Source organism: Bombina bombina, chromosome 3 (assembly GCF_027579735.1).
Source record: "Bombina bombina isolate aBomBom1 chromosome 3, aBomBom1.pri, whole genome shotgun sequence".
In the NCBI taxonomy this organism is placed as follows: Eukaryota; Metazoa; Chordata; class Amphibia; order Anura; family Bombinatoridae; genus Bombina; species Bombina bombina.
Window position 1 is genome coordinate 412,032,043 of NC_069501.1, and position 26,890 is coordinate 412,058,932.

A 26,890-nucleotide genomic window follows, 5' to 3' on the forward strand; every position below is an offset into this window, starting at 1 on the left:
GGTGTTAGGTCTAGACATAACTTTTATTTCCCCATAGGAATCAATGGGGCTGCGTTACTGAGTTTTACGCTGCTCTTTTGCAGGTGTTAGACTTTTTCTCAGCCGGCTCTCCCCGTTGATTCCTATGGGGAAATCATGCACAAGCACGTACGACCAGCTCACCGCTGACTTAAGCATCGCTGGTATTGGAGTGCGGTAATGAGCAAAATTTTGCTCAACGCTCACTTCTTGTCTTTTAATGACGGGTTTCTGAAAACTCGTAATAGCAGCGCTGCAGGTAAGTGAGCGGTGAGAGAAAACTGCTCGTTAGCACCGCATAGCCTCTAACGCAAAACTCGTAATCTAGGCCCTACATAGGGTTAAACGGATCCGTTTCAACTATCTAAAACTCTTTCATATAAAATAGAAAACTCTTTATGTTGACATGTGTTTATGTGATATAAATCTATATTGTCTTATTTGAAGTATCGGTCTGTTATGATATAGAAATAGTTTTAATTGTAGAGACAGATACAATTTTGATACAATTATATTCCGATAGTAAGTAAAAAATTGTTTAACTTTTATAACAAATGTTCCTAAAACATATTGGATTAATACACTGGAAAGCAAATTGTTAAACACATTACAATCCCATATGGATAAAACCAATGATATAGTGCTTCCCAGCGATAATTAAAGGAAGTATCATCTAGAACATACACAAGAAATTGACAGCTACTTTTATATAGAGGGCTTTGTATTTCAGACTTCAAATCTGACTGGCGGTACTGTCCCAAAATAAATGTCTGAGTTACTTGCCCGGGGCTTATGAATATTTGCTGTTACCTTCAGTTAAGGCAGAGATATCTAAACAGAAGAATTGTTCCCTCTATACCGGTATCGATCTTTTCCTCAATGTAAACGTGGGTAGACTTGGGTTTATTCTAAGAACCAAAGGTGTTTTTTCATGTACTTTACCTCTGGCTGTGATCCCAGTGTTTTCTTAGCAGCTTTTCAGATAAGGCAATTCCGTGATGCAGAACTGTGCAGACCAGGGTACGTCCTAGGAGCCAAACAAATATTCTCCTTGTATTTTTCTTCTTTTACTGCGATCCCAAATGAAGTATTCCTAGCAGTATACAGGTGGAATGTACTTCTCATACAGTTTGGCTCACAATAGGCTTACGTCCCCTTTATCGGTTCCTGCAGTGCTATATAAATGTTGCGGTTGGGACACAATAATTTATGTCCGGATCAGTTGTAAATCCAAAAGGTTAGATAACAATATGTACGTGTTTCGGCTGTCAACTGCAGCCTTTTTCAAACATACTGCTCTTCTGTGTTTTGGCGGCCTTTTTTTTAAACTATCAGGAACCCTCTTACATTGGTTACTTGAAACGGTGTCTCACTAGTTTGTAATTCCACCAATAGAGCGGTGTTGTTACCTTTTCTTGCACGATTTTGTTCTTATTCGTTCATGTCATTTTAAAAATATACGACTTTACAGATTATATTAGTCTCATCTAGACTATCTTACTTGAAACCCCTATTCTGTTTTTTTGTATAACAGGTGTATATAAATCTTCAGTTACATATTCAAAAGTTGCTATTGGATATTGGGTACTATAACATAGACTTTAGATAGTAATTCTCAAAAAAATTAAAATAGAGGGTAAATTGTTCACGAGTAGCTCAGAAACAGATAACTCAAGTGGTGATGATCAACATAACACTAAATCTTTCAGAGAAAAACAAAAAAGTTTTTTAGATCCAAAATCGAACACAAAAGGAGAAGGGGGGAGGAAACATAAACAGTCAAAGAGGGAGGAGACGATACCAAACAATGTTCCAACAGAAAGAAAAACAGAACACATAAATGTAGTCAAAATGTCCACAAAAGCCCTAAAAAATTAACACATAGAACTACTTAGTAAAGGCCTTACATTTTCCCCTACAGCAAAGTGTGACAAATTTAATCTAGTTAAAGATCTTAATTTATTTGCGAGAAAGGTTTCTTTTAAAAAAACAGTATAGACATAAGCAAAGTACTCAAACTTGGAACATGCATGAATTAGAATCTTTACAGAGTTTAGAATCCCTTGAAAAGGAAAATTTACCAACTAACCCCCAGGAACAAATAGAAGAAGATACAACTAATATTGGTTTTAGTAATCTGAAACCAAAATCTGAATACATGCCGTCTCTCTCAACAATATCCTTGGTACATAATTTCGTGAAAATGGTGGAAAAAGACATAAATCTATTGGACACAAATAGTGATTTTGTGGACAATATACGTCAGATACAAAGGAAAGCTATGAGAGAACTAATTGAAGATACATCCATTACAATAAAGCCATCGGATAAAGGTGGCAATGTAGTGATACTCAATACCAAAGATTATATAGAAGAATGTGAGAGACAGTTAAAAAACCAGAAGCAATATAAACTTTTAAAATCTGACCCAACACAGAAATATAATAATCAACTAAGGTTAATACTTTCCAAAGCCCTAGAAGAAAATTTAATAACTAAAAAGGAGTTTCTATACTTGCATGTAAAACATCCCATAATACCTACATTCTACACCATTCCAAAACTACACAAAGCTAAAATTCCTCCTCCAGGGAGACCAATAGTCTCAGGACTAGGGTCACTCACAGAAAACATTTCATAATATGTAGACTTTTGTTTAAGACCACATTTATCAAATTTACCATCATATATTAAAGATACTTTGGATGTTCTTAAAAAAATAGATGATATTACAGTAAAAACAGATACATTATTGGTCACAATAGATGTAGAAATGTTATATTCATCAATCCCACACAATTTGGGAATAGATGCATTTAAATTTTATTTACAACAAAGAAGGACAGCATACAGCAAACATACTGACTTTGTATTAGAACTATTGAAATTCATCCTGGAGCATAATTATTTCACATTTAATGGGAAATTTTATGAACAGATACTTGGAACAGCAATGGGGACTTGTTGTGCCCCAACTTATGCCTGCCTATACTTGGGGAAATGGGAACATGACTGTGTTCTTGATTGTGAATTAAATCGTAACAATAGCATTAGTTTGTGGCTAAGATTTATAGATGACATTTTAGTCATCTGGGAAAACACAGAAGACAATTTAGTCAGATTCATGGAAAAACTAAATTTAAATAAATGGAATTTGAAGTTCACTTTTTCACGAGATAAAGCAGTCATATCCTTTCTAGATCTGAATGTAATGATATCACAAAATAAGATAGAAACATCCATGTATAGAAAGCCAACAGCAGGCAACACACTTTTGGCATATAGCAGTCATCACCTGCAAAATTTAATAAACAATATACCATATGGTCAATATTTAAGACTAAAAAGAAATTGCTCTGATGAGAATAAATTTAAATTGGATGCCAGGGAGCTAAAGAATAGATTCATAGATAGAGGGTACCCAAATAAAACCTTAAAAATAGCCTACAATTGTTCAAAATTAAAAACAAGAGAGGATTTACTGTATAAAAGTAATGAGAAGAATTTACTAAACTCAAGCCCAGTTAGATTCATAACAAATTACCATAATAAATGGAAAGAAACAAGAAAGATCTTAGAAAGATATTGGCACATATTACAAGCAGAACCATCATTAGCTGAGATCATAGGGGATAAGCCCTCCCAACAGCAAGAAAAGCAAATGTTTTAAAGGACACGCTAGTAAGAAGCCATTTCAGCCACAAACCTAAATTGACTTGGTTGGAAAAATGGAGAGATAGGAATGGAAATTACAAATATAGCTATTGTTCAGTTTGTCAAAATATGGAAACAAACAGCAAATTCACTGACAAACATGGAAACACACACAAGATAAAAGGCCATATATCCTGTGGTAGTGAGGGAATTATATATATGCTATTTTGCAAGTGCCCGATGTACTACATAGGTAAAACCTATAGGGAATTACGTGAACGTATAAAAGAGCATAAAAGGGACATTAAAAATGTGAATATTAAAACTAATGCGGTAGCTAGACATTTTTTAGAGTGTCACCAAAGTAACAAAAAACTGTTGAGATTTAGAGGCTTAGAAGCAGTGAATTTCAAAGGTAGAAGGAGTGACCTGGATAAAAAAAAAACTTTTACAATTGGAATGTAAATGGATCTTTAATTTAAAATCCCTAAAACCCCTGGGTCTGAATGAGGAAATCAACTATGCTCCCTTTCTGTGAATATTGTTAAAATAGAATTGGAACCCTGATGTACGTCTAGGCTAATTACTATGTTTGACAATAGGTACAAATTAAATGTGTAAATAAGGTTGCAAGTGTAAATATAAAACCTTAGAATCCTATTATTATCTGTGTTACTGGGTCTGTTACTAGGTATATATATATATATATATATATATATATATACACATATATATACACGTATTCTTGTTATTTCTGTTTCCCTGTCCCTTTAAAGTTTCTTTAAGCTTTATTTCTGAATGCCTCGTAAGGAGCAATATTATAAATAATAGCGTTTACTATATATATCTGTATGTGAAGAACGGTCATGTTTCAGAATTTTTGTGTTATTATGTTTAACATAGCACTATAGTAACGTTTGTGGCAACAAAGTATCTATTTCAATACACTATTTCACACCTGGGAGTAAAAGAAAGGAAAAGGAGGAGTTTTCAGGCAGACTTAAGTCGCTACGGATCTGCAAGTAATTACAACTCAGCCGGAAGAAGCCTGATGATTTGTGGGTGAAACACGCGTAACTGTTGTCTAATGCTGGTGGGGAAACAGCTGAACCCTGCCGTCTATATGCTGGAGCTCCCACATTGATAGAAGTCGGGAGGAGAAGCCCTGCATGAAGTAAGGCATGGAATACACCACTAAGTGCCTTAAACACCTTGTAACATCCGTGATAGATGAAGCATATGGATCAGGTAAAATAAGTGACTTTTACTAAGCAGCGGATAAACAGTGGAATTGGTACGCTTGTTCCTAAGTCGATCTTAGGTATATTCAGAGTTGCCGTCATAGCTGTTGTGCTGTTGTGATACAGCGGAAGTATTCAGTACACCTGTCCAACCTTACATCATATTTGTACAAGGCTCTGTTGCTTCATATTGCAATTATTGCAGGATGTCCGCTTTTGGAGACCTACTTATGGAACATTTATTGTTTCACCTTGGAGACCAGGAATAAGCTTATTTTGAAAAATTATTACCCTGGGATAGAGGCCTCTATAAGGGTTATTTCTATATGACTTTTCAATGTTAAATGGGACTCTCAGCTTAATATACTAAATATATTAACTTTTTGTTGCCACATAGGATTTGTATATTTTGTATACTTTTTGTTGCTATACTTTGATTGTTGATAAACTATTTGAATTGTATCTGCTGTCCGCCTGTGATTTTAGGGTAGGCTCTAATCCTGGCTCTTTAATTTTTTCTATCCCATTGTGCTGGACTAAGAGTTACTTTGTTCTTATATAATGTATCCAATTATTTAACTCTCCGTGCACAGGTAGAGGGTGTGAATTGAGGGGTCGCCCCATATTCCGTTTACTTTTGGGGGGCATTGTATATTGAATGTAGTGCTGATATATCTTATTATATTATATATATATATATATATATATATATATATATATATATAAATATATATATATATCTTTTAGAAAAATAATATTTATATTTCAGATTTCAGATTTTAGAGATGTTTGTCTTTTTTGTCATAACCAGAGCTTCTGCCATCTCTGTATATGGGCCTTGAATATATTTATATAAAGTAATCATGTCACCTCTCAAGCGCATTTTTTCTAGGGAAAACAGACCCAGTTTGGCTAGCCTCTACTCATAGCTTAAATTCTCCATTCCCCTTATTAGCTTTGTGGCCCTTCTCTGAACTTTTTCTAGTTCTGAAATATCTTTTTTTGCGATTGGTCCCCAGAACTGCACTCCATACTCAAGGTGAGGTCTTACCAGGGATTTATAAAGTGACAGAATTATGCTTTCCTCCCTTGAATCAATGCCTCTATTATTACAGGCTAGTATCTTATTAGCCTTTAAAGGGACAGTCTACCATAGAATTGTTATTGTTTTAAAAGATAGATAATCCCTTTATTACCAATTCCCCAGTTTTGCATAACCAACACAGTTATATTAATATACTTTTTACCTCTGTGATTACCTTGTATCTAAGAACCTTCTGACAGCCCCCTGATCACATGACTGTAATTGTTTATTATCTATTTTCTTGCATTTAGCATTGCAATGTGCTAAATCTTAAATAACCCCCTGTGCCTGAACACAGTGTTATCTATATGGCCCACGTGTACTTTCTGTCTCTTTGTGTTGAAAAGAGATTTAAAAAGCATGTGATAAGAGGCAGCCCTCAAAGGCTTAGAAATTAGCATATGAGTCTGCCTAGGTTTAGTTTAAACTAAGAATACCAAGAGAAAAAAAGCAAATTTGATGATAAAAGTAAATTGGAAAGTAATAAGTTGATTAAAATTAAATGTCCTATCTGAATAATGAAAGTTTAATTTATACTAGACTTAGACTGCCCCTCTAAAGCCACTGCCCTGCATTGTGCATCCATCTTTAGCTTGTTAGCTATTACTACTCCCAAATCTCCCAGACTGTTTGGCTAAGTCTTGTCCCATTTAAATAATACATTGACTGCTTATTTTTACTTCCAAAATGTAGAACCTTGCCCTTTCCTGTATTAAATCTCATTTTCCATTTACCTGCCCATATTTCAAATTTTTGCAGATCCCTTTGTAATAAAAGTTAATCCTGCTCTGGGGGGAGGAGCCACCACTGGAGCTGAGCGGCCGCATCTCATTGTGGCTCTGGCCACACTATATATATAAAACAAATTTAACGGCCACTTAAGCTCCCTCATTTCAATAACAGCTAATACTTGTGTGACCAGTGACTTTATTAAACCAACACCGGGCAACACTGCAGCTTATAGACGCATTTTGGCTTCTGATGCTTGTCTAGCTGATCGGAGTGCTGAGCGGCGGCCATTTTAAAACCCACGCGGCATACAACTAAAGAGATAAGAAATTGGCTAATAATAGCCATATTACATTTTCCAATGACATTTATCGCGAGAGACAACATGGACCTAGCGACATTCATCCTCAGAGAGCTGAGGAAACTTCTGGACAACTACCAAGTCGAGTTTACACGCACGCTTCAGGCGGCGACTCATTTGGCCGAGGCAGATCTTACAAGCCCTGATGCCTTATATCATGTCTCCACAACCACCTGCGATGAGGCTGGCACCCTGGGGCCCCGGTGTCCATCGCTCATCCCGCATAACACACGGAGAGGCATAGAGGTGTGCTTTGTGACCGCAGCGCCCTCAGCTGAGGTGCTGACTGATAGCCCGACCAGATGTGAGGAGGCGGACATAATCTCTCCTCCACACAAATATGGATCTATGGAAACAGCATTCGGCATAGTCCCTGCAACTGCCCAGACATTCCCTAAGCTTAGAGGTTGGAAGTGCCTTCCGACGCTGCCGGAGTTGATAGCTGAGGAAATCTTTGGGGAAGTCTACCTACTTGTTGCTGTAGTTGAGAAGAACAACCTGGAACCCCTGCCAGGCTCGGAGTTACTTATTCCTAGAGGTATCGGCTAGACATGCTCTCTTGCAGACCGCTAAGCCTGCTGAGGTTTCTGAGACGATTGGTTTGAGTGCCTTTGGTCTACTGACACCTTACTATATGCTTAATGTACAGAACAATAGTCCTATGCTTTGCACAAGATAAAATGCCAAATCCCTATGTGACATATTCTATGCCTTACTTTAATAATGGCGGAGCCACATGTGTTCCTCTGTGACGCAGCTGAGTTCTTGTCGGTCCTTGAACGATTGGGCATGGGATAAGTGTATAGCCCGTAGCTATCCAGAAGCCTATATTTAGGCACAATCTTAGACGCTCTTCATGTTTGACTATACCTGTATGTGTCCCGGACATTGCTAAAAAACACATTCTTGTTTATGGACAATATCAGTACGCTTCAATGGACACCTGGCTTTGGGGGTGGCCAGATGTTAATCTATAATGGGACTGTACTTCTACACTAACTTCTAAACCAGCGTATCTGTTCCATAGTCAAGAGACTGCTTGTACTTTAATATTAAATTGCCAATTAACCAGCTTCAGGTCTTATGTGAGACATAGTACTATATGGTCAGAGGGGTCAGGTGATGTTATCATGCTCTTATTTAAGGTTGCTTGATATGCAGACTAACTAATATATATTCTCTCTACAGCTAACAACCATCGCAATCCACTCTACTGTTTAAGTTATTGCATGTACCCCATATGGTATTGTACCGTATATGATTCAGGCAATGTTATACTGTTGTCGCTTAAGGCTGCTCAATATGTATATTCTCGGTTATGCATTTAAGGGAGCCGGCATGTAACACGTTCCATTCAACTGTTTATAATATGTTCCCCATTATGTCCTGTATTTATGTTTTAGGATTGTTAGTTGGTTCTGTGCTTCACAAAAGCTGATTAAGTGGGCTTGGGCATCTTATTTTTCAAAGACCCCCTCAGCATATTATAATTATATTTATCTGGTCACCTCCCCCCCACACACTTAATGAACCTCCTTATTTAGGAGAGCTAATCATGCGGCTTATCTTTTTCTTGTGCCGCAACCTTACTACAGTTTTTATTAATAATAACCCTTGCAATATGTTTTGATGTTAATTTAATTCTACTAGTTCTACCGTAGCAGCGCCGTTTGGGTAGTCAGAGCAATATATTTACTCATCTTATCATATCCTTTGTACAGTTAACTGATTTTTTCATTTTTGCTACCATTTTAAGTGTTTATTGCATTGCCATTCCAAGGTTATAAGTTCAAAAGTGATAATTTGATTTCCTAATCTTGGCTTATATGGAAAATGACAACAAAGGGAAAAAAAGAAAAAGGGGGTTTCAGTCTCTACTATTGGAATGTCTATATTGGAAATTTTTTCTTTTTATCTATAGAGACTCTGTTAAAATGGAATACACTAATCTTGATTGTTATAATGATATGATATTCCATATACATTGTATTGTTTTCGCAAAACCTCAATAAATAAAATGTAAAAAAAAAAAAAAAAGTTAATCCTGCTCTGACCTAATGACCTTACTTAACTTAGTATCATCTGCAAAAATAGAGATGTCGCTATTTAATCTTTGCTCCAAGTCATTGATAAAAATATTAAAAAGAACAGGGCCCAGTACTGATCCCTGGGGGACTCCACTGATTACCTTTATCCAATCTGAGTATGATCCATTCACTAATACTCGTTGCTTCCTATCTTTTATCCAGTTATTTATCCATGAGCTAACATTTTCAGCTAATCCCAGGCCCTTAATTTTGTGCATTAATCTCTCATGTGGCACTGTGTCAAACGCCTTTGCAAAGTCTAAGTAAATCACATCAACTGATTCACCTTTATCTATATTTTTACTTACTTCCTCGTAGAATCTAATTAGATTAATTTGACATGATCTATTTCTCATAAAACCATGCTGATTTGAACTCATAATCATGTTTACATGAATATGCTCATCAATATAATCCGTTATAATCCCTTCAAATATCTTTACCCCTATTGATGTCAGACTAACTGGTCTATAGCTTCCGGGAACATCCCTGCTTCCCTTTTTGAAGAGTGGCACCACATCAGCTTTACGCTAATCCTGGGGTACTATGCCTGAGGATAATGAATCTTGAAAAATTAAGAGTAGTGGTTTTTCTATAACATTGCTAAGTTCCCGTAACACCCTTGAGTGTATTCCATCTGGGCCTGGAGTTTTATTTACCTTAATATTATTGAGTTTTTTCCTGATATCCTCTAGACATAACCTAGTTAATGGTAAGGGCTGGCATGTTCTAGTTTGTTCCAAAGTATCCTCCATTGGTTCCTCTCTTGTGTATACTGAAGAAAAGAACTGGTTTAGTACCTCAGCCTTCTCCCTGTCACTGTTAATCATGCTACCCTCCACGCATTTTAATGTACCTATATTGTTCTTCTTAGATTTATGTAGTTAAATAACCTTTTAGGGTTAGACTTAGAATCCTTTGCAATTAATCTTTCATTTTCAATTTTGGCTAATGTGATTGCCTTTTTGCATGCTTTGTTACATTCCTTATAAGTTTGGTATGTTGAGTCTGTGCTATTTTCTTTGAATAATTTAAATGCCCTACGTTTTTTCCTAATTTCTCTTAACACATTTTTATTTAGCCATATTGGCTTTAATTTTTTATTTTTATAACCATATGGCATATGTTGATATGTATATTTATTTAACAAAGTTTTAAACGTTATCCATTTATCCTCTGTATTTTTATTAGGTAGTGTTAGTGATGTGGGGGGACAGTGGTTTAGGGGTTAATAGCTTTATTTAGTGGTGGCAGCGGTTTTACATAATTTTGTTTCGGCAATCGCCGGCACATTAGTTACGTTAAATTTTTCGTTTTTTTTTTATCCGAAAAAACGAACGGATCCGAAACCGATATAATGTAACGTAACTAATTTGCCAAAACAATTTTTTTTTTTAAACATAACTAAACTAATTTTCCGAAACAATTAAATTTTAACCAATTGAAAACGAAACAAACCGATTTTTTTAGCGGCACACAAGTCTAATCCATATGAGCTTAGAGCTATCGAGGAAGGAGTATGTCACAAATCACAAACAAACAGGTAGAGCGCCGCTGGAGCGTCTTCCGACTCCACTTACTTAGATACCTGTATCTTCCTGTGTGGCTGCTCCTCCTAACTGTAATTCACTCAAACAATGGAGCCTTCCTGGTACTGTGGTCCGTGGGGGGTTCCCATTACAGGTATGCTGCAAAACCACCAACGCGTCTTATCGTGTGTTTCGCTCCTCCGTACATGCAGTCAGGAGCTTCTTCCTGGTGATGTCATCATCCACAGAATGGGTCCTTTTTATTGGTTTCAAAGGGTCACGTGTTCTTGCACAACACCAATTAGCAGTCAATTCCTACAGTTCATTCAGTGCAAGTCTATATGACATAGTTAAACACAGGACTATCCTTGCTTCTTTTCCCTAACAAACAAAACTATTAATTTTGTATATTGATACAGACCACATTCTAAACATAGCATAACATGAGTTTGCGTCAAAATGGAAAAGAGACAAATGTAGATAGTATCGCTATAGTACGTAGATATTCAAAAAATTACTTATCTCTTAACATAATTTGTATCAATATTCCCACCTCTTTTGCTGGGTTTAACCAACTCAATACCAGTGATAGGCAAGTCATTCATATTTGAATTGTGATATTGACAGAAATGTCTAGCAACAAGGCAATCAGTATTAACAGCCTAAATGTCATTACGATGTATAGTAATGCGTGATTGAAAATCACAGTATCTTTTACCCACGTAAAAACGTGGGCAAGGACATGATAAAAAGTAAATTACCCCTGCAGAAGAACAGTTAATAAAATATTTTATCTTATATATTTTTCCAGTTGTAGTACTGAATGTTTTTGTTCTTTGGACAAATTTACAACACACACAATGGCTGCAGGGAGAACATCCCGCTAGTTTATTGCATTTTTACTTATTGCATCAGCCAATATTGCATCAGCCAATAGGATTTTTCAACTTTAATTCCGATTGGCTGATAGAATTCTATCAGCCAATCGGAATTCAAGGGACACCATCTTGGATGACGTCACTTAAAGAAACATTCATTCGGGAAGAAGACTTCGCTTGAAGAGGATGCTCCGCGCCAGATGTCTTGAAGATGGACCCGCTCCGCGCCGGATGGATGAAGATAGAAGATGCCGTCTGGATGAAGACTTCTGCCCATCTGGAGGACCACTTCTGCCGGCTTGGATGAAGACTTCTTCCAGCTTCGTTGAGGACTTCTTGCCGCTTCGTTGAATACTTCTCCCGGCTTCGTTGAGGATGGATGTCCGGTCTTCAAAACTGTAAGTGGATCTTCGGGGGTTAGCGTTTTTTTAAAGGGTTTATTGTGTGGGTTTTATTTTTAGGTTAGGGTTTGGGCAGCAATAGCGCTAAATGCCCTTTTAAAGACAATACCCATACAAATGCTCTTTTCAGGGCAATGGGGAGCTTAGTTTTTTTTTTAGTTAGGATTTTATTGGGGGGTTGGTTTTGTGGGTGGTGGGTTTTAATGTTGGGGGGGTTGTTTGCATTTTTTTTACAGGTAAAAGAGCTGATTTCTTTGGGGCAATGCCCCGCAAAAGGCCCTTTTAAGGGCTATTGGTAGTTTAGTTTAGGCTGATTGGCTGCAAATCTGCAGGGGGTGGTATTGCACCAGCAGTTCACAAGAACTTCTGGTGCAATGATAAATGCTGAGAGCATATGCTGTCGGCATTTATCGATGTGCAGCGGACATGATACGCTATATCGTATCATGTCTGCTCGCACTATAATAAATTGACCCCCTAGAGTGCTAGACATTGTACTCTTTCTCCAGCCCTATGCTGGAACAATTCTTAGAACCGAGAAGTACACTATTAGATGCAGTGGGTTTACGGTAAACTTCAGTGGTTATTATGTTTTGCTTTTTACTGATCAAAAGATCAAGAAAATGAATACACTAATAGTCACTATTGCACGTTAGTAATATATTATAATCATTCTGATTTAACACAGAAATAAACTCAGAAAGTTCTTGTTCCTTACCTTCTACAAAATCTAAATATCATCCACATAACATATCCAGGATCCAAGTATTGAACAGGATTCTTCCCCAGTCTCTGTTTTGGCAATGAGGATCTTACTGCAACTCCAAGCATGTTTGCAATAGCCTTTACTCTAGACCAGGATGAGGAAAAAAAGGAAAAGGAGGGCATGCTTTGTGAGGGAAAAGTGCAGCAGCAGGAGGCAGATAATATTTTTTCAACTCCTTCCAGCAGCTAAAGCAGCAGCACAACACAGCTGAGTGAAGCAGCTGCATTTTGATCAGAGGCAGTAGACTGTTTGGTTGAACCCACTGAAGTGTCTCAGACATGGTAAAGGCTTATCTTTGAGAACCTTCTCTTCCCCCTACAGCAGACCCTCCAAGCTATTGGGATGACAAGAGGACTTTGTGGCCTGCCCTGGCTATAGTAGCTCCTCTCTTTTCCCCCAACGACTGTGCAAAGTGAGCAAGTGTTTTGATTAACTGGTAATATGCTGAACCCTCAGCACTCACAAATGTCTCTGTAGCTCATGGAGCAAACGGCATTTCTCAACTGTAACATTCCAAAGCTAGGTTATCCTGCCCTTAGCTTTGACACTGATTGGTTTTAAAATGTTTTCCACTCCAGCTCCTGCACTTCCTGTTCTGTGGTAGTCATCATCTGTCAATGCCAAATCCTCAGGGAACTGCTGGCTGCTGTGTTCAAGGGGTTCTAAGCATGTGTGTGTCCTCCTCCTCCCTTGTAGGTGTATTTTGGAGGATTTTGTACTGTGAGGCCTACCTAGTTTACTAACTCTGCTGATGCTACCACTCCAGCTTCTACCCTCTCTGCTCTGTGGTGGTTATCATTTGTCAATGCCAAATCCTCAGGAAACTGCTGGCCGCTGTGTCCAAGGGGGTCTGGGCACGTGTGTCCTCCTCCTCCCTTTGTGGTGTTTTTTTGAGGGTTATGTACTGTGGGGTCAGTTCAGTAACTCTGCTGCTGCCATTCCCGATCCTGACCCTCTTGCTCTGTTATGTACTGTCAGGCCTAACTAGTTCAGTAACTCTGCTGCTGCCATTCCTGATCCTGACCCTCCTGCTCTGTTATGTACTGTCAGGCCTAACTAGTTCAGTAACTCTGCTGCTGCCATTCCTGATCCTGACCCTCCTGCTCTGTTATGTACTGTCAGGCCTAACTAGTTCAGTAACTCTGCTGCCTACTGGTGCCGCTTTTCCTGCCCCTGCTCTTACTTGAACCAAGTCTCCAAGCTACCTTTTGTAATTACAAACTTGTTATGGAGCAGGTGTGTGAGAAAGTGAGAAATGTGGGTAGCATGAGAGACTTGAAAAAACAAAAAATTATAGAGTTGAATGAAGAAAAAAAAAATATTGCACAGAAAGGCTGTAGTGGTACCTTTAATTTCAGTTTGTTATTTGAATTCTCTATGTAAAACTCGTTATAGTCCCTGCATGTTTTCGTGTCCCAGTTAGCAATGAATCTTTGGATCGTTTGCATTTCCTAGCAGTGTAATTCATTTTCAGGGTTTCCCGAAGGCTTTAATGCAATGTAACGAATTACATTCATGTCAAGCAAAACTCTTATTCAAATATTCAGCCAAACTAAATGCGCCGGCAAACGAAATTCTGCCGACCAAAATCAGTAGAAAATTCTGAACTGAAAATTTCAGACAAACCAAAAATTTCCGCTGTGCACATGTGTAGAAAATTAATGGTTTACGTGTGTATGTGTGAAGTGATTTAGGCTTAAAGGGATACAAAACCAATTTTTTTTCTTTCAATATATGGATAGAGTGTGCAATTTTAAGCAATTTTCTTATTTACTCCTATTATCAATTTTTCTTCATTATCTTGGTATATTCTGTTGAATAACAGGGACGTATGCATAGGAGCCAGTCAATTTCTGGAGCACTATATGGTAGCAATTTTGCAAGAATGTTATTAATTTGCAAGAGCACTAGAGGGCAGCACTATTTCCTGCCATATAGTGCTCCAGATGCCTACCTAGGTATCTTTTCAACACAGAATATCATGGGAACGAAGCAAATTGAACGCTTTTTTAAAAACTGTCTGAACCAAAAATGGGCAGGCTCCTAAGCTTTCATTCCTGCTTTTTTAAATAAAGATACCAATAGAACAGAGAAATATAGATAATAGGAGCAATGTTTCCTCTAAGGTGCGCAACAGCGCAGCCGTGCCTCTTCCCTCCCGATGTAGCGCAGGCAGAATGTCAGGCCGCACAACACCTGAGGGATGGGGAAAGTGAGGTATCGCCAGGGTCATTTTTAGGTGAGCGCAAAGGCTCCATCAGAGGCGGGATGTGACTTGCACTTTCAGCACCATCTCAGAGCTGTATACAGGAAGCAGGCTGGATGTGTGCTGGGTACAATCTGCAGCTTTTTTAAAATTCAGCGAGGGGACTGGATTTCTCCCATGACTGCCCTCTCTATGGTACGTTTCTCATTACTGGTCATTAAACTTTTATAACATCTCTCAGATTTTGCAGGGCTAAGCGGTGCAAAGCGGCTGTTACAGATTAAATCAGCACCGCTTGGCCCTGCATATGATATGGTTGGAAAGAGCTCTGCATGTTTGTGTCTGAAAGTCTAAAGAAGTACCGTTTATTTAACCCTCTCCCTTCTGAATCACTTTACATAATAATAATAATAATAGTTAACACATATGTTAATTAGGTGTTGCTCCTGTTATTTATTCTGTTTCAATATATTTTGTGGGTGTGAAGTCTGTGCATGTATGATTGTCGTGTGTGTATGTGTGTGAATGTATGATTGTCGTGTGTGTGTATGTGTGTGAATGTATGATTGTCATGTGTGTGTGTGAATGTATGATTGTCATGTGTGTGTCTGAATGTATGATTGTCATGTGTGTGTATGTATGTGAATGTATGATTGTCATGTGTGTGTGTGTGTGTGCATGCATGATTGACGTGTGTGTGTCTGAATGTATGATTGTCATGTGTGTGTGAATGTATTATTGTCATGTGTGTGTGTGAATGTATGATTGTCATGTATGTGTGTTCATTCATTATTGCAGTGTATGTATGTGTGTGTATGAATGTATGATTGTCGTGTGTGTGTGTAAATGTATGATTGTCATGTGTGTGTGTGCATGCATGATTGACGTGTGTGTGTCTGAATGTATGATTGTCATGTGTGTGTGTGTGTGAATGTATGATTGTCATGTATGTGTGTGCATGCATTATTCCAGTGTGTGTATGTGTATGTGTGAATGTATGATTGTCATGTATGTGTGTGCATGCATTATTGCAGTGTGTGTGTGAATGTATGATTGTGATGTGTGTGTGTGTGAATGTATGATTGTCATGTGTGTGTGTGTGTGAATGTATAATTGTCTTGCGTGTGTGTGCATGCATGCATGATTGCCGTGTGTGTGTGCATGTATGATTGTCGTGTGTGTGTGTATATATATATATATATATATATATATACTGTATATATATATATAAGTGCCACACACAAGCCGCATCAAACCCGCACAAAGAAAAAAATAATTGCATGCACGGGAAAAAAATTAAAGAGAACATTGAATAGGAGTAAAGTAGAAAGTTGCTTAAAGGGACATAATACTCATATGCTAAATCACTTGAAATTGATGCAGTATAGCTGTAAAAAGCTGACAGGAAAATATCACCTGAGCATCTCTATGTAAAAAAGGAAGATATTTTACCTCACAATCTCCTCAGCTCAGCAGAGTAAGTTCTGTGTAAAAAGTTATACTTCACCTGCTCCCAGCTGCAGGTAAAAATTAAAAAAAATGAAGAAATGAACAGCAGCCAATCAGCATCAGCATTGCTGAGGTCATGAACTCTTACTGTGATCTCATGAGATTTGACATAACTCTCATGAGATTTCATAGTAAGCTTCCTTTACCTGATTGGTGAAATAATATGAGAGTGCACGATGCTAGTCCCTTCAGATGTCCCAGGACAGACACACTAAAATGCTGCTTAGAAATCCTTTACAATGGGAGGTGGCTACTGAGGTAAAATATCTTTCTTTTTTACATAGAGATGTTCAGGTGATATTTTCTAGTCAGCTTTTTACAGCTATGCTGCATCACTTTCAAGTGTTTAAACATTTGGGTATTATGGCCCTTTAAAATTGCATGCTCTATCCAAAAAGAAAAAACATTGGGTTAAGTATCCCTTTAAGATGTAAATTAAGTACTCAACTATTTGAGCTGATCTTTTAAGCTCAAGTGGCTAAGTGCTTGAGCATTATCCAATATGAATATTACTGCACACCCCCATAGAAGTCTATTATGTAAGGGAATTAACGCACCGCTGCTATATGACATGCAGATGTCAGCACACACTAGACTATCTCTTGAGCAATAAGAAATAACTTTATAATATGTAAAACTTGAAGCATTGTGGACTGGGCTCGAGCAATGTTACTCACCATAGCTCTAACATTTGTGCTCTCCACTTCTAACCGAGGCCTTTATGTGCAGATCAGGGCCTCGATCCGATATGCAGCGTCGCCCGCAAAAGCCAGCGACGCCAAATTTTGCGCTGGTTTGGTATCACATATATGGCGTAACATAGAAGTTACGCTCGTATATTTCTGCCATCGGCCGTAGTTTTTTGGCCCATAGACAGGTATACCAAACCAGCGCAGTTCTGTATCCAATATACAGCATAAGGACTTACGTGGCGAAAATGGAGAAATCTTACTCCATTTTCACCTCGCCACAAATTGCAGGCGTAGTAAGCCTTACACTGTGTATTGGAGCCCCGTAACTCCCTAAACTACCTGCAAAATAAAACCTAACACCTAACGCATGCGCAATGTCTATCTACCTGTCAACCGCAATCCCCCGCCGCAATCCCTAATAAAGTATTTAACCCCTAAACCGCCGCTCCTGGACCCCCCCGCCACGTACATTAACTACCCCCTAATGTGAGCCCCTTACTCCGCCGCCACCTACATTACCTACCCCCTAATGTGAGCCCCTTACACCACCGCCACCTACATTACCTACCCCCTAATGTGAGCCCCTTACACCGCCGCCACCTATATTAACTACCCCCTAATGTGAGCCCCTTACTCCGCCGCCACTTACATTACCTACCCCCTAATGTGATCTCCTTACACCGCCGCCACCTACATTACCTACCCCCTAATCTGAGCTCCTACCCCGCTGCCAGCTATATTAAAATTATTAACCCCTAATCTAATCCCCCTACCCCGCCGCCAGCTATATTAAAATTATTAACCCCTAATCTAATCCCCCTACCCCGCCGCCAGCTATATTAAAATTATTAACCCCTAATTTAATCCCCCTACACCGCCGCCAGCTATATTAAATTAATTAAACCCTAAAATACTAAAATATCCCTACCACTAAACCTAAGTCTAACCTACAAATAACCCTGAAAAGGGCTTTTTTTGTGTCATTACCCCAAAGTAAACAGCTCTATTGCCAACCCTTAAAAGGGCCTTTTGCGGGCCATTGCCCCAAAGTAATCAGCTCTTTTACCAGCCTTTAAAATGGCTTTTTGCGGGGCATTGTCACAAAGTAATCAGCTCTTTTGCCTATAATCTAAATCCCCCTACACCGCCGCAACCTATAATAAATGTATTACCCCCTAATCTAATCCCCCTACACCGCTGCCACCTATATTAATTATATTAACCCTAATTATATTAGGCGTAATATAGTTAATATAGTTATTATATTATATATATTAACTATATTAACCCTAATTATATTAGGGTTAATATAGTTAATATAGTTATTATATTATATATATTAATTATATTAACCATAATTATATTAGGGTTAATATAGTTATTATATTATATATATATATATTAACTATATTAACCCTAATTTTATTAGGGTTAATATAGTTAATATAGTTATTATATTATATATATATTAACTATATTAACACAAAGATAGGGGTGTCCGGAACACGGTCAGGCCATCGGTAAGCAATTTTTGAAAGGAGCTGCTATATAGAGCTACTTGGAGTGCCGTAGCCTGCCGGCTGATCAGGCCATAAAGGTGCTGGAGGAGAAATAATGGATGCAATTAAAACATGAAAGGTTCCCAAACAGAGGGCAGGCATAGTTAGAAACAGTCTAACGTGTTTCACGCCCCCTAGTGGCGCTTATTCATAGACTAGAGTAAAGGGATGCACACAGGACATTTATACCCTTAATTGTGAACAAGTTAACCCTTGTAGTCCCAAACGGAACAATAACAAGTGAAAATTTCTTTATATAAAAAACAACAGTATATTTAAAAAAACAATGATAAGCAGAGGAGAGAATATGCAGACACCTTAATAATAATATTAAACAATAAGTGGTAAGTAATAAACAAAAACCACTAGATATGACGTTTAAGGAAAACCTTAACACTAAGGCTAGGCATAATGATATCTTGGGAATAGGACCTGCAAATATATTCAAGCATAGATGTAGGATACAAAATCAATAATTGGTGAAAATTATTCCTTAAACTAATTTTTCTTTGAGGTGGTTGCAGTGGAATTAACTATAACTACATAATAGTGTAAAAAACAGCAAAACATCACTTTAAAAGTATGACCTGCTGGCAACTAATAAAAACCCTTAGCAAGAAGAATTGATTGGTGGCCAACAAAAGCTCAATATATAAGTCAGAATATTATAGCATCATTAGCCAGTCAACTATTGCATTTATCAATTATTCTAATTGTCAATAAAGTAGCTGATGTCGAACTCTTTGTTCATGCCAAGTGGTACTCTTGTCCTTAATTTCAGATTGAGCTTGCATTCTATTGGCTGATCGGAACAGCCAATAGAATGCAAGCTCAATCTGATTGGCTGATTGGATCAGCCAATTGGATTGAACTTGAATCTGATTGGCTGAATGAATCAGCCAATCAGATTTTCTTACCTTAATTCCGATTGGCTGATAGAATCCTATCAGCCAATCGGAATTCGAGGGACTCCATCTTGGATGATGTCATTTAAAGGAAACTTCATTCGTCGTTCAGTCGTCGGGCCAGCTGGATGTTCCGCGTCGGAGGTCGGAAGAAGCCGGAAGAAAGAAGATTGAAGATGCTGCTTGGAGCAAGACTTCGTCCCGATGGAGGACCTCTTCTTTGCCGCTTGGATGAAGACATCGCCGGGATGGAAGACCTCTTCTTTGCCGCTTGGATGAAGACATCGCTGGGATGGAAGACCTCTTCTTTGCCGCTTGGATGAAGACATCGCCGGGATGGAGGACCACATCTGGATGAAGAGTTCTGCCCGGCTGGGTGAAGACGACTCAAGGTAGGGAGATCTTCTGGGGGTTAGTGTTAGGTTTTTTTAAGGGGGGTTTGGGTGGGTTTAGAGTAGGGGTATGTGGGTGGTGGGTTCTAATGTTGGGGGGTGGTATTGTGTGTTTTTTTTACAGGCAAAAGAGCTGATTACTTTGGGGAAATGCCCCGCAAAAAGCCCTTTTAAGGGCTGGTAAAAGAGCTGGTTACTTTTTAATTTAGAATAGGGTAGGGAATTTTTTTTATTTTGGGGGGCTTTATTATTTTATTAGGGGGCTTAGATTAGGTGTAAGTAGCTTAAAATTCTTGTAATCTTTTTTTATTTTTTGTAATTTAGTGTTTTGGTTTTTTTGTAATTTAGTTTAGTGTATTTAATTGTATTTTAGTTTAGATATTTGTAGTTTATTTAATTTATTGATAGTGTAGGTGTATTTGTAACTTAGGTTAGGATTTATTTTACAGGTAAATTGGTAATTATTTTAACTAGGTAGCTATTAAATAGTTATTAACTATTTAATAGCTATTGTACCTAGTTAAATTAAATACAAAGTTACCTGTAAAATAAGTATAAACCGTAAAATAGCTACAATGTAATTATTAATTATATTGTAGCTATCTTAGGGTTTATTTTATAGGTAAGAATTTAGATTTAAATAGGAATAATTTAGTTAATATTATTAATATTATTTAGATTTATTTTAATAATAATTAAGTTAGGGGTGTTAGAGTTAGATAGGGTTAATATAGTTAATATATATATAATATAATAACTATATTAACTATATTAACCCTAATATAATTAGGGTTAATATAGTTAATATATATATAATATAATAACTATATTAACTATATTAACCCTAATATAATTAGGGTTAATATAGTTAATATATATAATATAATAACTATATTAACTATATTAACCCTAATATAATTAGGGTTAATATAGTTAATATAGGTGGCGGCGGTGTAGGGGGATTAGATTAGGGGGTAATACATTTATTATAGGTGGCGGCGGTGTAGGGGGATTTAGATTATAGGCAAAAGAGCTGATTACTTTGTGACAATGCCCCACAAAAAGCCCTTTTAAGGGCTGGTAAAAGAGCTGGTTACTTTGGGGCAATGGCCCGCAAAAAGCCCTTTTAAGGGCTGGCAATAGAGCTGTTTACTTTGGGGCAATGCCACGCAAAAAGCCCTTTTCAGGGCTATTTGTAGGGTTAGACTTAGGTTTAGTGGTAGGGAAATTTTAGTATTTTAGGGGTTAATTAATTTAATATAGGTGGCGGCGGTATAGGGGGATTAGATTAGGGGTTAATTAATTTAATATAGGTGGCGGCGGTATAGGGGGATTAGATTAGGGGTTAATTAATTTAATATAGGTGGTGGCGGTATAGGAGGATTAGATTAGGGGTTAATTAATTTAATATAGGTGGCAGCGGTGTAAGGGGGTCACATTAGGGGTTAATATAGTTTAAATAGGTGGCGCGGTGTAGGAGGATCATATTAGGGGGTAACATAGTTAATGTAGGTGGCAGCGGGGTAGGGGGCTCACATTAGGGGGTAATATAGATAAAATAGGTAGCAGCGGTGTAGGGGGCTCACATTAGGGGTAATATAGATAAAATAGGTAGCGGCGGTGTAGGGGGCTCACATTAGGGGGTAATATAGATAAAATAGGTAGTGGCGGTGTAGGGGGCTCACATTAGGGGATAATATAGATAATGTAGGTGGCGGCGGGGTAGGGGGCTCACATTAAGGGATAATATAGATAAAATAGGTAGTGGCGGTGTAGGGGGCTCACATTAGGGGGTAATATAGATAATGTAGCTGGCGGCGGGGTCCGGGAGCGGTGGTTTAGGGGTTAATATATTTATTGTTAGGAGTGAGAGGGGGGGTTGCGGATAGAGGGGTATACGTGTCGGGCTATGTTTGGGAGGCGTGTAAGACAGTGCGGGTGATTTTATAACTTAGTCAGGTTTTTTTATGCGGTGGCAGTTTCTAAAGTGCCGTAAGTCACTGGCGACTCCAGAAATTTGTACTCACGCAGATTTCTGGACATCGCTGGTTTGTCAGACTTATGGCACTTTAGCATCTGACGGCGCCGTATATGTGATAGATCGAGTTGCGAGCTGAAACTACGGGCGGCGCAGGTTTCCACGCTTGCGCCGAAACCTGCGCCGTATATCGGATAGCGCCCCTTGAATTTAATGTCTCTTTAAAAATGGAGCAAAATGTTTTACCTCCCGGAAATGATTAAAAAGAAAACAAAAAAATATTACAAGAATATATACATACTTATAGAACATTAATCAATTTATTGTAAAAAAGTTAAGGAAATAAACATACTTTTTAGAGGCATACTGGCACTAGGAAATAAAACTCAAATAGCTTTTAATCCCATTTTCCTGCTAAATTAAAATATTATAACAATATCAATTTTATTGGCAGAAGTTGCCATGACGTAATTGCTTTTGGTTGCCCTCCACTAACCTTGTGAGAATGTGACTCAGCTGATGTTTCCTGGGAGACATAAATAAAGGACAAACATTGCAACATATGAAAATGCATTTGATGAGACTGCTTGTGTTTTTACTCTAAACAATGCTTGTATAGGCAGCTTAGTGATAAATTATAATTTCTAATGTTCACTCAGACTGCTGTTTACCACTTAAAAGGATATGAAACCAAACCATTTTCTTTTGTGATTCAGTTTTTAAAAAGTGTCCATGAGATGACATGACTAAGAACCTATTATAGGTTTGAAACGTTTTTTCTGATGGACCCTGCTTGAAGAAATAAAGGTATTTTTATTGATTATTTGGAGGCTGGAATTTTTTTTAATTATTTCAGTGTGATTGGACCTGGCTAGTCCCTTTTCCGTGCCCCACTTTGGAGAGAGTGCTATCTTCACCTGTGGATTCTACTCCTAAGCATACGTCACTGCTATAACAGTAGATACCAAGAGAATGAAGAAAAATTAATAGAATTAGATTAGAAAGTTGTTTAAAATTGCATTCTGAATCATGAAAGAAAATGTTGGGTTTCATATCCCTTTAAGCATTCAGTATTTCTGGGTCTCCTGAGCTGTGGCTAAATTTACAAATATAGATACTACCTGTCAGGATATCTGTGAGTGTTATTAAATAATATATATATATATATATATATATATATATATATATATATATATATATATATATATATATATATATATATATAGAGAGAGAGAGAGAGAGAGAGAGAGAGAGAGAGAGAAATAGTTAGATAGATGATAGATAGATAGATATTTATCTACACATAGATATATGATAAGACCAAGAATTCATTTTATTTGTGAAACCCCCTTTTGTTCTGAAACATAGATGCGTAGAACAAAAGAAATAGACACTTGTAAAGCTCAAGATGTCACTTCAACAGACTAGCCCCCCTCTCTCATTTATCAAGGACGCATTGCAGGTCTTTGTCCCAATTCATCAAAGGAATTGTTTTCAAGTTATCTTAAAAAGATCACTTCAAAGAAAGCCTGTATTAAGAGTTCCCCTATCTGGAGGAGTGGACGCTCCGTCTGTAAGGATAATGGAATATACAACCATTCTCAAAGGATGCAGCTCATATCATCTGGGTGTTAAGTGTCCCCTACTGAGTCTCAAATACACGAAGCTGAGACGTACGTCTCATTTGAAAATAGCATTAGAAAACAGACAGACATGTTTAACCCTATGAGTGCTGAAAGCATATAAGAAATTAAATCTTGGTTTTAAAAAGATGTTAGAAATTCATCTCTATGAACTGTATAATTCTCAAAGATTTAATTGATACTCAGACTGTATAAATAACTATATATGGATCTGGGAAATGCATTTCAGATTTGTAATAGATTAAATAACAATTGTAATAATCCCATCTTAAAATATGTAACATATTTTTGTTTTTCTATCTTCCAGACATCTAAGGGACAGATTGGGCTCCAGGTGGGGCTTATAGATGCTGATACATGATTGCCTGCATGGTGTGACCTAAGTCATATCATTTAGTTACGCACTAAATATTTATATAACTGGGAAAGATAACTTTAAATTACATTTTTAAGTAGTGCAGTACCTAAGTTTTCTAACAAGGGAACCAATTCTATAATTGACCACTTAGTGACTTATGAAAATGCTTTAACCATAATGAATGTTACTAGTGAGCAGTCAAAAATTTAATTTCTGCCCTGGGTATTTGAGGGTAAACATCATAAATTATTTGCTTCACAAAAGGATATAAATATTCATTCCTGGAGTGAAACAACAATTCAGTGCAAAAAGGAGTTTGGGCAATATCGCACTAAAACCGCTTGCGAAAATAGCTGTATACGGTTTAAAATGTAGTGCCAATCAAAGCCCTATAGAATTACTTTCTGTACTAAAAAGTGCATACAGTATGGCTGAAGACTACCCCATATTTGAAAGCTCAGAATTTGTGAATTTATTTTACGAAGCATTGCCCGCGCACATCAAACTTAACTTAGCTAGAAATTTTGATGAGAACTGCTCATTGGACTGGCTTATCAAAGAGAGTACAAAGTTATACAATATTCAACAGTCCAGTGAACAGGGAGTTAAAAAGGAACCAAGGCCCAGCTCCAAAATTGTGGCAGAAACTAGGGTGTCACCTAGCCCCCTCAATTTAAAGTCTAACAAGAAAACTTATTACGGAAGTGGCCTGAGAAAACAGGCCTTCCCCACAAAGTTTTAACTCTGCCCCTCCCCCATCACAGGCCAAGGTGCAGAGAGAATATACTCAAAATGGGGGGCATACCTAAATAAATAGTTATCCCCAAAGAAATGAAAACCCACAAGGTTATCGGTATCCCCGTAAAAATAAATACCAAAAGTGGTGAAAATACTCTCAGGGTAACTAGACACCCCAAGTAAATAGTGCTCCCCAAAATATTAATGCTGAACAAGTTGAACCCCAAAGACAACCACATCAAAATTGGAACAATAGCTATGATTCTGAGGGATCCCAAGGATCCAGGAATCAATACCCTGGGATATCAAAAAATCGGTCCATGGGTAAAAATGGCTTGTCCGTTCAAGTGGGCCAACTCAGTACGCAAGTAAGTCAATTATGTACACTATTTACTAATATGAGCCAAGCTTTGACAGCTCAGAAACCTAAAAAATCCTTTTTTTTTAGGGGTACAGCCAGTGGCCAGCAGTGGGCCACAGGCACAGTAATAAATACTGCAGTATTACCTGAGAGAGAGGGGAGAGATATACCCAATAAAATGATAAATGTCAATAATGGTACTAATCATGTTCTCTCCTTGCAGTACAGAAACGGACGATTTAGCTGTGATGACCAGCAACCTCAGCCTGGAAGCTCTATTAAACCTCTTCCTTTGCAGTTTGCTCCTAACTTTATTCCCACAGATGCAGTACACAGGAACCCAATCAGCCCTATTATAGAGGAAGTGAATGGTGAGCATGAAAATTCTCCTGCATCAGGTAATGTGGCGGATTCAGGTAACTCGTGGCAAAGCCCACAGATGTGTAATCATGCCAATTTTATGTGTGAAATGGTAGAAACTGCAGGGAAATATTATTTATTAGCTGAGCTCCAGGATTCAATTGCTAACCCTATCATGGGATTAATTGATACTGGATCTCAGGCAACTATTTTATCCCATAGGTACTACACATAGCTAAATGAGCTAACACCCCACAAACCTAAGATAAAAGAATTTGATGGTTCACTAATAGGTGTTGGGGGTGACCCTCTCAAAGTCAACGGTACGGCATGGTTAAAGCTAAGACTGGGGAACAGGGTAATAAGACACCCTGTCATTATAGTGGATCTGCCAACTGATCGTTTAATAATTGGTAGTGATCTCCTGAAACGGTTAAGCACCATAATTGATTGCATAAATAATGTAATTTGGTCACAAGTAAAAAGGCCTATTAATTATGAGCGGTCTGGTATATCTCGCACCAGACATAACTGTCACGTGGTGGAAGAGAAACCAGATGCTGTGGAGATTTATTTAAGGAATAACTCTGTACCTGAAATCACTATCCTACAAATAGATGATCAGACTCCTTTAAGTGGCTCTGATGGTAATACTTTTAAAATTTTGCCTGGAAAGATAGCAAATATTTCCTTAGACAGCGATGTATTAACCATATACCTCCACAAGGGGGACCCTAAATCCCCTAAAGGGGGAGATCATTTGCAATTCCTCACAGAAATTGCGAAAGTTAAGGATGATCACTTTATCCCTATGCAAGTGCATGACCTTGGTAAAACCAAGTATGCTAAATTGAGCTTAAAACAGGAAGCTAGCTATATAAGCGAAGACTTATTGGCGCAGATCGCTGAACCTCAAGTGATTAAATATCTTTCTCCCCAAGATCTCTGGGTCCAGGACCTAGATGACAGGAGTGAAAGCTATAACATCACAGCTAAATGTTTATTAACTATCTCCATAGGAAATAAATCAGCGAAGCACCTGTTTTTAGTTTTAAATACTCCCCATAATCAAATATACATTGGCAATGATCTCTTACATAGATATGCCATACAAATAGATTTGATTAACCTTTACCTATGGAGCAGGTTAAAGGGGGACCCTGAAGTATTTCAGGATGAAAAGGCAGCCCTAAAATCAAACCTGCAATTGCCATACGCTGTGAATATGCAGGTGTCTAACGATGTTGTAATCCCTGCTGGGGCTTATAAATTCCTCTTATACCTACAGGTATAAAGAGGTCAGAAAGCTTCTGAAACACTAATTTGCCTCTCCCATAGAATACAAAATCTGGGTATAACAATGACCCATACTCCTATGGTAAATATTGGAAATATTCCAATACATGTTATTGTGCATAACATGACCCCACAGGATATAACC

At 37.8% G+C, this 26,890-nt stretch overlaps 1 protein-coding gene across 1 annotated transcript in view; it reads left to right on the forward strand.

The window, feature by feature from the left end:
* Positions 1 to 4,749: 4,749 nt before the first annotated feature.
* The window catches only part of RAB7B (RAB7B, member RAS oncogene family), a 168,010-nt gene continuing 145,869 nt past the window's right edge, over positions 4,750 to 26,890 (forward strand). Inside the window, exon 1 of the mRNA XM_053706602.1 lies at positions 4,750 to 4,920. The gene's annotated coding sequence lies outside the window, so the exon portion shown is untranslated. The remainder of the gene's footprint in view (positions 4,921 to 26,890) is intronic.